The sequence below is a fragment of the Phyllobates terribilis genome, unplaced genomic scaffold, assembly GCF_046119375.1.
Source record: "Phyllobates terribilis strain yellow unplaced genomic scaffold, ASM4611937v1 Scaffold_99__1_contigs__length_5935540, whole genome shotgun sequence".
Classification (NCBI taxonomy): domain Eukaryota; kingdom Metazoa; phylum Chordata; class Amphibia; order Anura; family Dendrobatidae; genus Phyllobates; species Phyllobates terribilis.
Window position 1 is genome coordinate 1,090,513 of NW_027362859.1, and position 14,168 is coordinate 1,104,680.

Consider the following 14,168-nt stretch of genomic DNA (forward strand, 5'->3'; position numbering starts at 1 on the left):
GAAAAGGTTAACAGATGGACTCTACATGCCTGGTTCCCACCGTGAAGCATGGAGGAGGAGGTGTGATGGTGTGGGGGTGCTTTGCTGGTGACACTGTTGGGGATTTATTCAAAATTGAAGGCATACTGAACCAGCATGGCTACAACAGCAACTTGCAGCGGCATGCTATTCCATCCGGTTTGCATTTATTTTTCTACAGGACAATGACCCCAAACACACCTCCAGGCTGTGTAAGGGCTATTTGACCAAGAAGGAGAGTGATGGGGTGCTACGCCAGATGACTTGGCCTCCACAGTCACCAGATCTGAACCCAATCGAGATGGTTTGGGGTGAGCTGGACCGCAGAGTGAAGGCAAAAGGGCCAACAAGTGCTAAGCATTTCTGGGAACTCCTTCAAGATTGTTGGAAGACCATTTCCGGTGACTACCTCTTGAAGCTCATCAAGAGAATGCCAAGAGTGTGCAAAGCAGTCATCAAAGCAAAAGGTGGCTACTTAGAAGAACCTAGAATATAAGACATATTTTCAGTTGTTTCACACTTTTTTGTTAAGTATATAATTCCACATGTGTTAATTCATAGTTTTGATGCCTTCAGTGTGAATGTACAATTTTCATAGTCATGAAAATACAGAAAAATCTTTAAATGAGAAGGTGTGTCCAAACTTTTGGTCTGTACTGTATATCAATTATATTTATTTAATCAGGATAACAGATCTTCCTACCGTTTGTATCTAACAGAACAATTTATTCAGAAGAACTGTGAATAAATTCACTGTGGTAAGCTGCTTTAAAATTCATGAAGCCGACACATTGGCAGTTTCTCTTATCTTGTGCTTATAGCAGCAGTTATAGGATATTGAGAGATTCTCTTGCTTTATCCCTAATCTTGTCAACAGTCATATAGTACAATACACTGTCTCCTACATAATGCCAATCACAAGAGCCTGTTAGCTGAACTTCTCATATTATAGCATTAGCGATGAGGATGAAGCTATCGTGATGGACGTCCCTAGCTGCTGCTACAGTGGGGAAAATAAGTATATGCAAGACGGCCTTCATTTTTTAAAGTCGTGGCGAAAAGACAACTAGGAAATACATAGCTTCTAATAGCCACAAGCCTACTCAATATTGAATGCAGATATAACAGGAGAAACAGAGTATATATAGGCATAAAATCAATATAGCTTTATTGGATACAAAATAGTAAAAAGGCCACAGCAGTGGCAACACAGAGTAAATAGCAGATTACAAAATACAGTACATGGTAACATATATAGAAAATGTATATATCAAAGGCCCCCCCAAACAAAAAAGGGGGAAGGGGAAAGGCAAGCAAATAGCATGTAAGATATACCATAGATGAGGGGTAGCCGCACAAGTGTGCAGGTATATATAAGATATCAAGAAAAATTCAAGTATCCCTTACCAATCGCTAGTAGGGGGGGCCAGTAGAGAAAAAGTGACAGGCAGACCGGGAACAGGATGAACTTAAGGTGCCAAGTGACCAGAAGAGAACCTCGACGCGCGTTTTGCCCCTATATTATGGGCTTTCTCAAGAGGCAAAAGAATGGGGAAAATAAGTATTTGATACACTGCTGATTTTTCAAGTTTATCGTAGGTACACTTCACCTGTGAGAGACAGAATGTAAAAAAAAATCCAGAAAATCACATTGTATGATTTTTAAATAATTAAATTGCATTTTATTGCATGAAATAAGTATTTGATCACCTACCAACCAGCAAGAAATCTGCCTCTCACAGACCTGTTAGTTTTTCTTTAAGAAGCCCTCCTACTCTGCACTCACTACCTGTATTAACTGCTGCTGTTTGAACTCGTTACCTGTATAAAAGACACCTGTCCACACACTCAATCAATCACACTCAAATCTCTCCCCCATGGCCAAGACCAAAGAGCTGTATAAGGACACCAGGGAGAAAAATTGTAGACCTGTACAGGGCTCAGATGGGCTACAGGACAATAGAGAAGGCAACAACTGTTGGCACAATATTAGAAAATGGACGAAACACAAGATGACTGTCAATCTTCCTCTGGCTGGGGCTCCATACAAGATCTCGCCTGGTGGGGCAGCGATGATTCTGAGAAAGGTCAGGAATCAGCCCAGAACTACATGGGAGGACCTGGTCAATTCCCTGAAGAGAGCTGGGTATAGAGACAAGAAGACCTGGCACCACACATTTATAAAGGAACGCTGTGCCCCAGCATCCAAGGAAATATATAGAGAAGAACAATAAAAGGGTGTAAAAATGGGCACCAGACATTCTGAATAAGTAAGTCAATAACAATAAATAATAATTTTAAGAAGAATTATAAATTTTATTAAATACCACACACAAGCACCAAAAAGTTAAAACATAATTAAAAAGGCAGAAAAAGCATTAGATGTAAACCACCTTATAAAAGGCACATACATAAATATACATAAATTTATGAAATATTACATGTAATAAGGTGCCCACCCTGGATCAAAGCATATATTTCTGGTAGATGTAAGATTATGAATAATGCTGCACAGATAGAAAGTACAGTGTGTATGGAAAGTATTCAGTCCCCTTTACATTTTTCACTCTTTGTTTCATTGCAGCCATTTGGTAAATTCTAAAAAGTTCATTTTTTTCTCATTAAAGTCCACTCTGCACCCCATCTTGACTGAAAAAAAACAGAAATGTAGAAATTTTTGAATATTTATTAAAAAAGAAAAACTGAAATATCACATGGTCATAAGTATTCAGACCCTTTACTCAGTATTGAGTAGAAGCCCCCTTTGAGCTAGTACAGCCATGAGTCTTCTAGGGAATGATGCAATAAGTTTTTCACACTTCCGTCCAAGGATTGGTCAAGTTGAGAATAGGGAGGAAGGAGGTGGGATGTTCCTACCTATAAAGACATGCTTGCTTGGCCGCCGAACATGGCCAGCAACCATGCCGATATGTTTATCAAGAAACTATCATAGTAACGAATTCTATTTAGATATTAAACAGACTGCTAGCCCCTGATGATCATGGCAGTTATAAAAAAATGATGAAACACGTAAGGCTTGAACTTCGGCTTAGTGCTAGCTAGGAAGGTCTAATATCATGTTTTACAGGAGTCGATAGACACTGTGGTATCGTAGGAATCAAAACTAGGAAGCTCAGTGTGTCAGCGCTGTGGGTGTGTGTCAGTGCTGTGGGTGTGTGTCAGCGCTGTGGGTGTGTATCAGCGCTGTGGGTGGGTGTCAGTGCTGACGTCGGCGGTCGAGTGACCTGTCACATGGCTAAATGACGTCATGGAAGGTCCTTTTACACCACTGCGAGACACCGAGGAGACCGGACGCATCGGAGAAGGAGACCGGGGGCCATCGGAAGGTGAGTGTAATGTTTTTTTCCAGGACGTCCCTCCTGACAGCACACCAGGAGGTAGTCCTTCATGTCCGACTAGGGGCAGGAACACACGAGAGGTTAAAGGCCCCTCCCCACCCTCCATCGCCTGTGTTTTTCCTGTCCCTAGTCGGACAGGCACATGAGAGGGCGCAGCAGCGCTGAAAGCATAGGAGCAGCCCAGGGGACGGAGGGGTTGCCATACCTGTCTCCTCCCGCTGTCAAGACAGGCTGCCGGCTGAAACCCGTCCTGGTCCCTCAGCCAGCCCAGTGGAGCGGAGCTCCTGGAAGGCGCCGCTTCCCTCCTCGGAGGGCTCTGGGCGTGCTGCCTCTGCCGGCCAGCGCAATTCCAGTGACGCGGCTGCGGCATGAGTTCCACCCTGGAACGCACTTCCGGTTAGGAGGTCAGCAGGAAGGAGAAGCCTGGGGAAGATGGCGGCGAAGACGGCAGACAGGTAAAATCTGTCCATGTGTGTCTGTCGGTTAGGCACTGCACCTATAGTGAGCTATGGAGGGTAGCCCCGCGCAGCACACGGATTCCACGGCCATCTCCCTGGGTCATGTAAGTGAGCATCTATGGGCCCCCTTTTTTTGTAGCTGAGCTATGGTGATTTATCCTGACAAACTGCCTGTGTCTGATACTGTCCATAGAATAAAGGGACCCCAAAGGGATCAGTTCCTAAGAAGAGGGCTAGGCGATGCCCAACTTGTACTACCAGGCTTCTGGACACATATAACAAACAGCTGTGCAAGGACTGTATAGCAAAAGTTATGGCGGAGGAGCAGGCCACATTTAGAGCCGAAGTAAAGGCTATGATTAAAGAGGAAGTGCCTGGGAGGCTTCAGCTGCAATCATCAAGACCAATATTGCGGCCACGTCCATGGCCAGATCAGCAGGCTTATGGTTGGAGGACCTGGAAGCCAAACTGAGAAAGAGTGCTTCCAGGGAGGATATAGCCGAGGCTTTATACATGGTCAGGATGGCAGTAAATTTCATGGCAGATGCGTCAGCAGAATCTGTCCGGTTCGCGGCAAGTAATGATGCGCTGTTGAATTCGGCCCGTAGGGCACTCTGGCTGAGGTCTTGGACAGGCGATATGCAGTCCAAAAACAAACTTTGTGCTATCCCATTTTCCGGCCTACAGGTTTTTGGACCTGTACTGGACAGCATTCGGCTGCAGCATTTCCGAGGAAGTTGGCAGAGAATAACCCAAAATCAGTGGATTTTACAACTTACAGAACACGGGTACAAGATCGAGTTTTCTCAATTCCCCCCCCGACGATTTCAGATCACGGAAGCCAGTTCAACAGCGGCCCTCAGAAGGCTGGAAGTAGACATCAGGCAGCTTCTCCAGGACGGAGCAATAACACCGGTCCCTCGTTCAGAGAGATACAGGTGCCATTATTCCAGACTGTTCTCCATAAAAAAACCATCGGGAGAGTACAGGACAATTATAAACCTCAGACCCCTGAACCAGTGGGTAAAGTACAAGAGGTTCAAAATGGAGTCAATAAAATCGGTGATACTTCTGGTACCCAAAGACGCGGTGATGTGTACCTTGGATTTGAAGCAGGCATATTACCATATTTCCATACACCCTTCAAGACAGAGATACCTCAGGTTTGCAACAAGAGGGAAAGGTGGCGTAAGCCACTATCAGTTCCAATGTCTTCCGTTCGGCCTGTCATCGGCACCCCGTATTTTCACCAAAATAGTGACGGAAGTAGTCTCCCGTCTAAGGAGAGAGGGCATAGTCATAATTCCCTACCTAGACGACTTTCTTCTAGTAGCAGATTCAGACGCGCAGTTAATTCTTCATCAGCGTCGGGTAATGCGAGTATTGTCAGACTTGGGGTGAGTTCTAAATTTAGGAAAATCAGACCTAGCTCCAAGCAACCAGAAGATATTCTTGGGAGTGCTATTAGATTCACACCGGGGCTTGTCCAAACTCCCTCAAAAGAAAGCTCGGGACATAGTAAAAAAATTCAGTTCCTTTTGCAGAAAGAGGGAAGTAACGGTCAGGGAAGCTATGAGTGTTCTGGGGACCATGACATTGTGCATCCCCTGTGTAAAGTGGTGTCAGGCACATTCCAGAATTCTTCAGAATGAAATCAGCTCCGCTTGGGACAAACGTCCGTCAGGCCTGGACAAAAAGATGCCCTTAACTCCAGACTTAAAAGGCTCCCTAGCCTGGTGGGTATCCCCTTTAAAGCTGGGAAGTTCCACAGTGGGACTAAGTAAAAAAGTGGAGAAATGTTGTAACAATATTTTTTAAAAAAATCACAAAATACTAATTAAAAAAATAAAAAATATATTGTACCCATAAATAAATATTATTATAAATCAAATGGATAAATAAACAATAAAAGTAGACATATTTGGTATCGCCGTGTCTAGAGCGACCCAACCATATTAAACCATCCCACTAGTTAATACAATTAGTAAACACCATAAAAAAGTAAAAATCTAGGCAAAAAACAATGCTTTATCATCATACCGCAGAACAAAAAGTGGAATAAAATGCGATCAAAAAGATGAATGTACTGTACATAAAAATGGTATCTATGAAAACGTCACATTGTCCTGCAAAAAAACAAGCCGCAATACAGCTCCATCAGGGGAAAAATCAAAAAATTATAGCTCTCAGAATGAAGCAATGCAAAAATATTTTTTTTTCGATAAAATTGTTTTTATTCTGTAATAGCGTCAAAACATAAAAAAACTACATAATGTTGTATCGCGGTAATCGTACTGACTAGAAAAATAAAGCTGCCTTATCAATTTTACCATACGTGGAACGGCATAAAAAAAACAAAAAAAAAAACAATTCTTGAATTGTTGTTTTTTGTTTATTCTGCCTCTCAAAAATCAGAATAGAAAGCGATCAAAAAATGTAATCTGCCCAAATATGGTACCAATAAAAACGTCAACTCATCCTGCAAAAAACAAGCCCTCACATGACTTTTTCAGTAGAAATATGGAAAAATTATAGCTCACAAAATCTGGTTATGCAAAAACTAGTTTTTTTGGGGAAAAAAAGCGTATTTTAGTATGTGATAGCAGCCAAACATAAAAACCCGCTATAAATCTATCGCTGTAATTGCACCGACCCGAAGAATAAAGTAGTCTAATCACCTATACCGCACAGGAGCAGCGTAAAAAATAAATAAAACCAATTCTTCACCTGCTGTTGATTTGTTGATTCTAACTCCCAAATACCGCAGTAAGGCTCAGCTCACATTTATCCTGCGCTCTGAATATTCCCTATAATGAGGCAGGTGGAGGCACCATGGATGCTGTCTGGCCTTTGATCTGGCGGTGTCCGTCTTTTTAGGTTTGCATAAAAGTGTCATCGGCCACAGTTCTGTGCACCTCTGGGAAAAAAGGACATCACTGAACAGAGGCCAGACAGAGTCGAGAGTAACTCTGCTGCCTCGGGGTTTCATCTGAATTACGTCACTCTGAGATTTAAAAGGAAACCCTTATGTAAGTGCTCAGCATAGAGTGCAGGATAAATGTGATCCAAAATGTTATGTAAAATGTTCCCAAAATGTTCCCAGCTTCAACTCAATCCACAAAAAAAGCAAGTTCCCACTCGGGTTCGTCATCTGTTAGCGGAAATATAGGGGGCTTCCATGTTACTGATGGCACAAAGGCTCTGGAAAATCGAAATGGCCCTTGCACCCCAAAATAAATTCAGCAAATTCTGTGCTCCTAAAACTAAATGCCCCCTCCCTTCTGAGCACCAGTAAGCCTAAACCGCAGTTAGTGTCCACATGTTTGGCATTTCTGTAGTGCTGAGAGCCCTCTTACTGTATGGGTGCATGTCTCCAGAAGCATAAGCCGGGAATAATCTACTGGTCACTACAGCGTACTGGTCACTACAACGGAAGTTTGCAATTTTCACTCAGCAACATCCACTGCTGCTTGTTTCTGGAAAACCCAAGGAGTCAAAATCGTCACAACACCTGTAGATAAATTCCCAAAGGGTATAATTTCCAAAATGGGGTAACTTGAGCGGTGATTGTGCTCTTGTAGCACTTAGGGGTTCTGTATATGGAGTCCGTAAACTAATACAGAAAATTCTGTGCTCCAGGATGCCTACTGTATTACTATACTGGGTTTCTGCTAAAACCAATAGCGCTCTGTCCCTCCCGAGTCTCACCGTATGGCTAAGCAGTTGACATGAATTTACTGTGACGGAGAGGAGCCAGAAGACTGCAGCTTCTAATTCCTCCCACTCATTAAAAGCCTTTCACCTTCATATTAAACAGTGCAGGTTTCTGCCGGGGGTTAATCTGCTCAGTTGTAAGCTCCTAGAAGCTTACCATCATTTAGGCTCTCACCTGTTCGCTGTTAGCCACTCCCCGCTCCTATATATACTGGGCTTTGGCAGGCTATCCTACCAGAGCTAGCTTATGCTGCATGGTTCTAGGAGTGTGCTGGACTGTTGTTGTTTGAGAAGGCGTTTGGAGGATTAAGCTAAGACTGTTGCGTGGTTTAGTTTGTGTGTTATCCTCTTCTTCTTCTATTTAGGTTTGTCCCCCATCCTCCACTTCCCAGTGTTAACCTCTGTTGTTTGTGTGCATTTATTTGTATGATTGGTATTTTCCTTTAGCCCTTGTATTACCTTGTTAGTCTGGTTGGGGTTCAGCCATACATTACTACTCCCCTCTTCCCTGGGTGGTGGAAGGGAACAGACTGTGGGCGGATTGAGGAACTCAGACAAGGTACGTGGCGCCCGGTGTCTTTACCTTCAGAAGTAATCCGGGGAGCAGGACCAGCTAGGGTGCCCCTAATGTTAGGGACAGGAAGGAGCTCCTGCCCCCGGGATACCCGACAACAGAGTCATGCCAGCAGTACTGTGCAACCACATATGTGGGGTATACAGTCAGCAGAAATTGTGGGACAAATTTTGATGCAATTTTTACCCATTTACCATTGTAAAAATGTAAAATCTGGGTCTAAAACAAAATTTTAGTGGTAAAAATGGAATTATTTTTTTAATTGCCCAATAGTATAAAATTCGGTGACCCACCTGTTGTGATCACTGCACCCCTAGATGAATTCCTTGAGAGGTGTAGTTTGTAAAATGAGGTCTCATATGGGGGGTTCTGCTCTTCTGACACCTCAGGGGCTCTGCCAATGTGACATGGTACCCTCAAACCAGTCCAGCAAAATGTGAACTCCAATATGGCACCTCTTCTTTTCTGAGATTGGCACTGTGCCTCAAAAGTAGTTTTCAACCACATAAGGGGTATCTGCGCACTCAGGAGAAATTGCACAACAAATTTTGGTGTCCATTCTCTCCTGCAATCCTTGTGAAAATAAAAAAATTGGGGCTAAAATAACATTGTTTTTGGAAAAATGTGATTTTTATTTACACGATTCAATGTTATAAACTTCTGTGAAGCATCTGGGGATTCAAGGTGCTCACCGCACATCTAAATAAGTTCCCTGAGAGGTTTCCAAAATGGTGTCACTTGTGGTTGCACTGTTTAGACACATTAAAAGCTCTCCAAACGCGACATGGCGCCTGCTAATTATTCCAGAAAATTTTGCATTCAAAAAGTCAAATGGTGTTCCTTTCAAGTCCTGCTGCACGCCCAAACAGTAGTTTTCCTCTACATATGGTATATCGGCGTGCTCAGGAGAAATTGCACAACAAATTTTGGGTCCATTTTTTCCTGTTACCCTTGCGAAAATCAAAAAAATTTGAGTCTAAAGTAAAATTTTTGTGACAAAGTTAAATGTTCATTTTTCCTTCCACAGTACAAAAATTCCTGTGAAGCATCTGAAGGGTTAATAAACTACTTGAATGTGGTTTTCAGCACATTGAGGGGTGCAGTTTTTAGAATGGTGTCACTTTTGAGTATATGTCATCTGTCATATAGGCCCCTGAAGTCACTTCAAATGTGATGTGGTCCCTAAAAAAATGGTTTTGTAAATTTTGTTGGAAAAATGAGAAATCTCTGGTCAAATTTTAACCCTTTTAATTTCCTAACAAACAAGAAAATTGTTTAAAAAATTGTGCTGATATAAAGTAGACATGTGAGAAATGTTATTTATTAACTAATTTGTGTGATATAACTGATTTAAGTTCATAAAATTAAGTTTTTGCCAAATTTTGATTATTTTTACAAATAAACACAAGTCATATCAAAGAAATGTTACCACTAACATAAAGTTCAATATGTCACGAAAAAGCTCATAATCAGTGGGATCCGTTGAAGCGTTCCAGAGTTATTACCTCATAAAGTGACACTGTAAAACTGTAAAATTTGGCCTGGTCATGAAGGTGCAAACAGCCTTGGGGGGTAAAGGGGTTAACTCCTCTAAATAGATTTGGACTTAGACAGAGACCCCTATGTAAAAAAACATCACTAAGTTCTAGTGTATCTGTAGGGCCACAGTATTACCTGTTGTTCTGTAGTGTGAGATGGGAAGAAGAATAGTCCGTTAGCCGGGTCAGAACCAGGAGGGCAGAGAAAATACAAAATCAGAAGACACAAGAGTAGTCAGTAAACGGGCCGGGGTCACAACAGGAACAAATCCACAAGCCGGGAGCTGAGCACAGAGGACTGAACCAGAGGAGAACAAGGCTGTATCTGGCAGCTTCCAGCAATATGCTTCCAGCTTTAGTAGGGTGCGGTGCTTTCCAAATGGCTGAAGCAGGGAGCAGATTACTCCAGGTGGACAGCACACACACCCATACTGCCAGACTGGGTGGTACTACTGGTCCCAGCAACCCTAATCTTAGTGGCTGAACAGAGCCTGCGCCGCCCAGAGCTTCTGGTTCTGACGTCTCCTCCATCACCAGCGCCACCTGCAGGATGAATAAGGCGGCTTCTGGCGAGAGAAGCAGACATCGCAGGAGCAGATCCCAGAGGAGATGGGACCCACCAGAAACCTTAATATGACAAAATGTCAGAAAACCAGAGCAGTAGAAATCCCCATAAAGTGACTCCATTTTGGAAATTATAACCCTCAGTGAATTAATCTATAGGACTAGTGACGATTTTGACTCCACATCCACTTACTGGAAATTAGCACACAGACGATGTTGCAAAGTGAAAATTGCACATTTGCCATTTTATTGCGCAACACATAACAGTTAGGAAAATAAGTATTTGATACGCTGCCGATTTTGCAAGTTTTCCCACCTACAAAGAATGGAGAGATCAATAATTTTTATCGTAGGTACACTTCACCTGTGCGAGACAGAATCAAAAAAAAATCCAGAAAATCACATTGTATGGTTTTTACATAATTAATTTTCATTTTATTGCATGAAATAAATATTTGAAACAATAAACAAACAGATCTTAATATTTGGTCCAGAAACCTTTATTACAATTACAGAGGTCAGATGTTTCCTGTAGTTCTTGACCAGGTTTGCACACACTGCAGCCGGGATTTTGGTCAACTCCTCCATACAGATCTTCTCCAGATGTTTCAGGTTCGGGGCTGTCGCTGGGCAACATTGAGTTTCAGCTCCCTCCAAAGATTTTCTATTGGGTTCAGGTTTGGAGACTGGCTAGGCCCTCCAGGACCTGAAATGTTTCTTACGGAGCCACTCCTTAGTTGCCCTGACTGTGTGTTTCGGGTCTTTGTCATGCTCGAAGACCCAGCCATGACCCATCTTCAATGCTCTTACTGAGGGAAGGTTATTGGCCAAAATCTCGCAATACATGACCCCTTTGCAGAAAAGCATTCCCAAAGTATGATGTTTCCCCTACCATGCTTCACAGTTGGGACGGTGTTCTGGGGGTTGTACTCATTCTTCTTCCTCCAAACATTGAGAGTGGAGTTGATACCAAAAAGTTCTATTTTGGTTTCATCTGACCACATGACCTTCTCCCATGCCTCCTCTGGATCATCCAAATGGTCATTGGCGAACTTCAAACTGGCCTGGACATGTGCTGGCGTGAGCAGTGGGACTTTGGGAGTGCTTCAGGATTTTAATCCATGACGGCGAGGTGTTACTAACGGTAATGTTTGAGACTCTGGTCCCAGCTCTCTTCAGGTCATTGACCAGATCCTCCTGTGTAGTTCTGGGCTGATTATGACCTTTCTCAGAATCATCCTTACCGCACGAGGCGAGATGAAGCCTGCATGGAGCCTGTGAAGAAACAGGGTCTTTCGTGGGCATAAATCTACTCAGACAACACAGGGTGAGGGTAAAACAGTGTGGCAATACTTTATTGAACCACCAAATGGACAATAAACCCATAGAACAGTCCCAGCAAATACCTAAGATGGCACAACATTACACAGTCTCACCCTTCTGCTGGCCCGCCTGGGATAGAACAGCTGCAACTTTTGGACTTCCAAGGCTAATTACCTCAACCAGAGGCTCCCCGCTTTTGGCGGGCCCCCACAGAGAGAAGGTATCGACAAGCTTAGGAAGCTGACAGTCCATCGAGGTACAAGGCCAGGAGACCCAAGGGTCCCACCCTGGCCTCTCCAAGAGTTTCCATGGGGCCAGATGACCAGCTGGTCTCAATCTGGCTTCTCAGATAGAATGTCTCCATGGGTTCCAGGCTACCGGAGGGTCCCACCTGGCAACCCCAAGCAACATATCCAAGGGGCCAGGTGACTTCATCGTCCCAACCTGGTCTCTCCAAATGTTTCCATGGGCTCTCTGATGGTCAATGGAGCAGATACGTATCTTTCCAGTCAGGGCCATATACCCTTAGGCTGGAATCTTGTAGAATACAAATCTGTGTCTCTTTGAATAAACTGATGCTACCAAGCTGATGGTCTGAAGAGAGTCTGATCTTTGATTCTACTTGTAAAGTCTCTTTCAATTCTGCCTGCTACAGAGGCATGGGTTCTTTAAATAGTTCACATTTGTTCTTTCAAGTACACATCCACAGGGCAATCACCCACACAGCCGACATAGCAGGGGGGGGGGTGGGGGGTGGTTCTTTAAATCAACATCTAGCTGGCTTTAGTATAATATGCAATTAGTATAGTAACAAACGTCATTGTTTCAGAACCAAGAGAAGACAACATTCAGCGTTATACAAATACTGGTCTGTTCTTCTTGACCTACCAAAGAAACACACACAAGTTTTAAAGTCAACACAAACACAATAGTGCATTTCTCTTGGCTTAACAAATCTAGACGTATGGCTGATTAAGATAAGCTGTGTCGTCACAGAGCCTCAGACAAGAAGATTGACGGTCATCTTGTGTTTCTTCCATTTCCTATTAATTGCACTAACAGTTGTCTTCTCAACAAGCTGCTTGCCTATTGTCGCGGAGCCTATCCCTACCTTGTGTAGGTCTAAAATTTTGTCCTTGGTGTCCTTAGACATCTGTTTGGTCTTGGCCATGGTGGAGAGGTTGGAGTGATATTGATTATGTGTGGATAGGTGTCTTGTATAGATGTAATGAGTTCAAACAAGTGCAATTAGAACAGGTAGGAGTGCAGAGTAGGAGGGCTTCTTAAAGAAAAACCAACAGGTCTATGAGAGACAGAATTCTTGCTGGTTAGTAGATGATCAAATACTTATTTCATGCACTAAACCTACTCAAATAAATAATGACTAAACAGAAAAATGTATTTAAAATATAACATTTTTTAATTTTTATTAATATAAATGATAAAACCAAAAAAGGAAGGGATTACAAGGAGAAAACTATATATATGGGGTATAGCATGTAGATGACAATGAATGGTTAATCCTAAATATATGATAACGTGCATAGATATAATAAATAAATGTAGCAACCAATAATCTATATAAAATATAAATAAATTCTTAATTAAATCCCAGTGGATATATAAATAAAAGTTCTATACTAGATACATTATATGCAAAAATAAATATAACATATAAGTAAGGATAAATACCATATGGTCAAGGCCCCACAACCTCCCAAGGGGACCAATTTATTTATTTATATTTTATATAGATTATTGGCTGCTACACTTATCGTATTTTTCAGACTAAAAGACGCACCAGACCATAGGACGCACCTAGGTTTTAGAGTAGCAAAATAGAAAAAAAAATTAAGCAAAAATTGTGGTCATAATGCATTATTTTAGGGGAAGGGGGTCTGCTGCTGACACTGTTAAAGGGGTAATGTCCCCCAATTCTTTTAATATCCCCATCCTGGTATATATGCCCCCCTCCTTCCTGTTATATGTGGCCCCCATCCCCATATGCATGGCACCCCTCATCCCCATCCTGGTATGAATGGCTCTCCTTGATCCCCATCCTGGTATGCAAGGCACCTCCTGATCCCCATCCTGGTATGAATGGCACTCCTTGATCCCCATCCTGGTATGCAAGGCACCTCCTGATCCCCATCCTGGTATGCTTGGCATCCCCTGATCCCCAATCCTGGTATGCATGGCACCCCCTGATCCCCATCCTGGTATGCTTGGCACCCCCCGATCCCCATCCTGGTATGCTTGGCACCCCCTCCCTGATCCCCATCCTGGTATGCATGGCACCCCCTGATCCCCATGCTGGTAATGCCTGGCCCCCCTCATCTCCATTCTGGTAATGCATGCCCTCCCTGATCCCCATCCTGGTAATGCATGCCCCCCCTGATCCCTGCCCTGGTAATGCATGGCCACCTCTGGTCCCCATACTGGTAAAACATGGCGTCCCGCTCTGCTGCCGACACTCACTGTGTGCGCCTCTCATGGCAGGGGGCGCATGGCGTCCCTGTCATGTACCCTCACACTGAGATGCTGTGCCGGAATAGTCACTGCTCCCCATGCTGGGACTGTGTGTGTTGAGAGCAGTGACCATTCACTCTCCATAACAGCG

General features: G+C 43.3%; 1 protein-coding gene and 1 pseudogene across 1 annotated transcript in view; one reads left to right on the plus strand and one right to left on the minus strand.

The window, feature by feature from the left end:
* Nucleotides 1-14,168, minus strand: part of LOC141198678 (uncharacterized) — a 208,436-nt pseudogene that overhangs the window by 154,053 nt on the left and 40,215 nt on the right.
* LOC141198687 (uncharacterized) overlaps nucleotides 1-14,168 on the plus strand; it is a 30,602-nt gene that overhangs the window by 14,683 nt on the left and 1,751 nt on the right. The window lies entirely within an intron of this gene.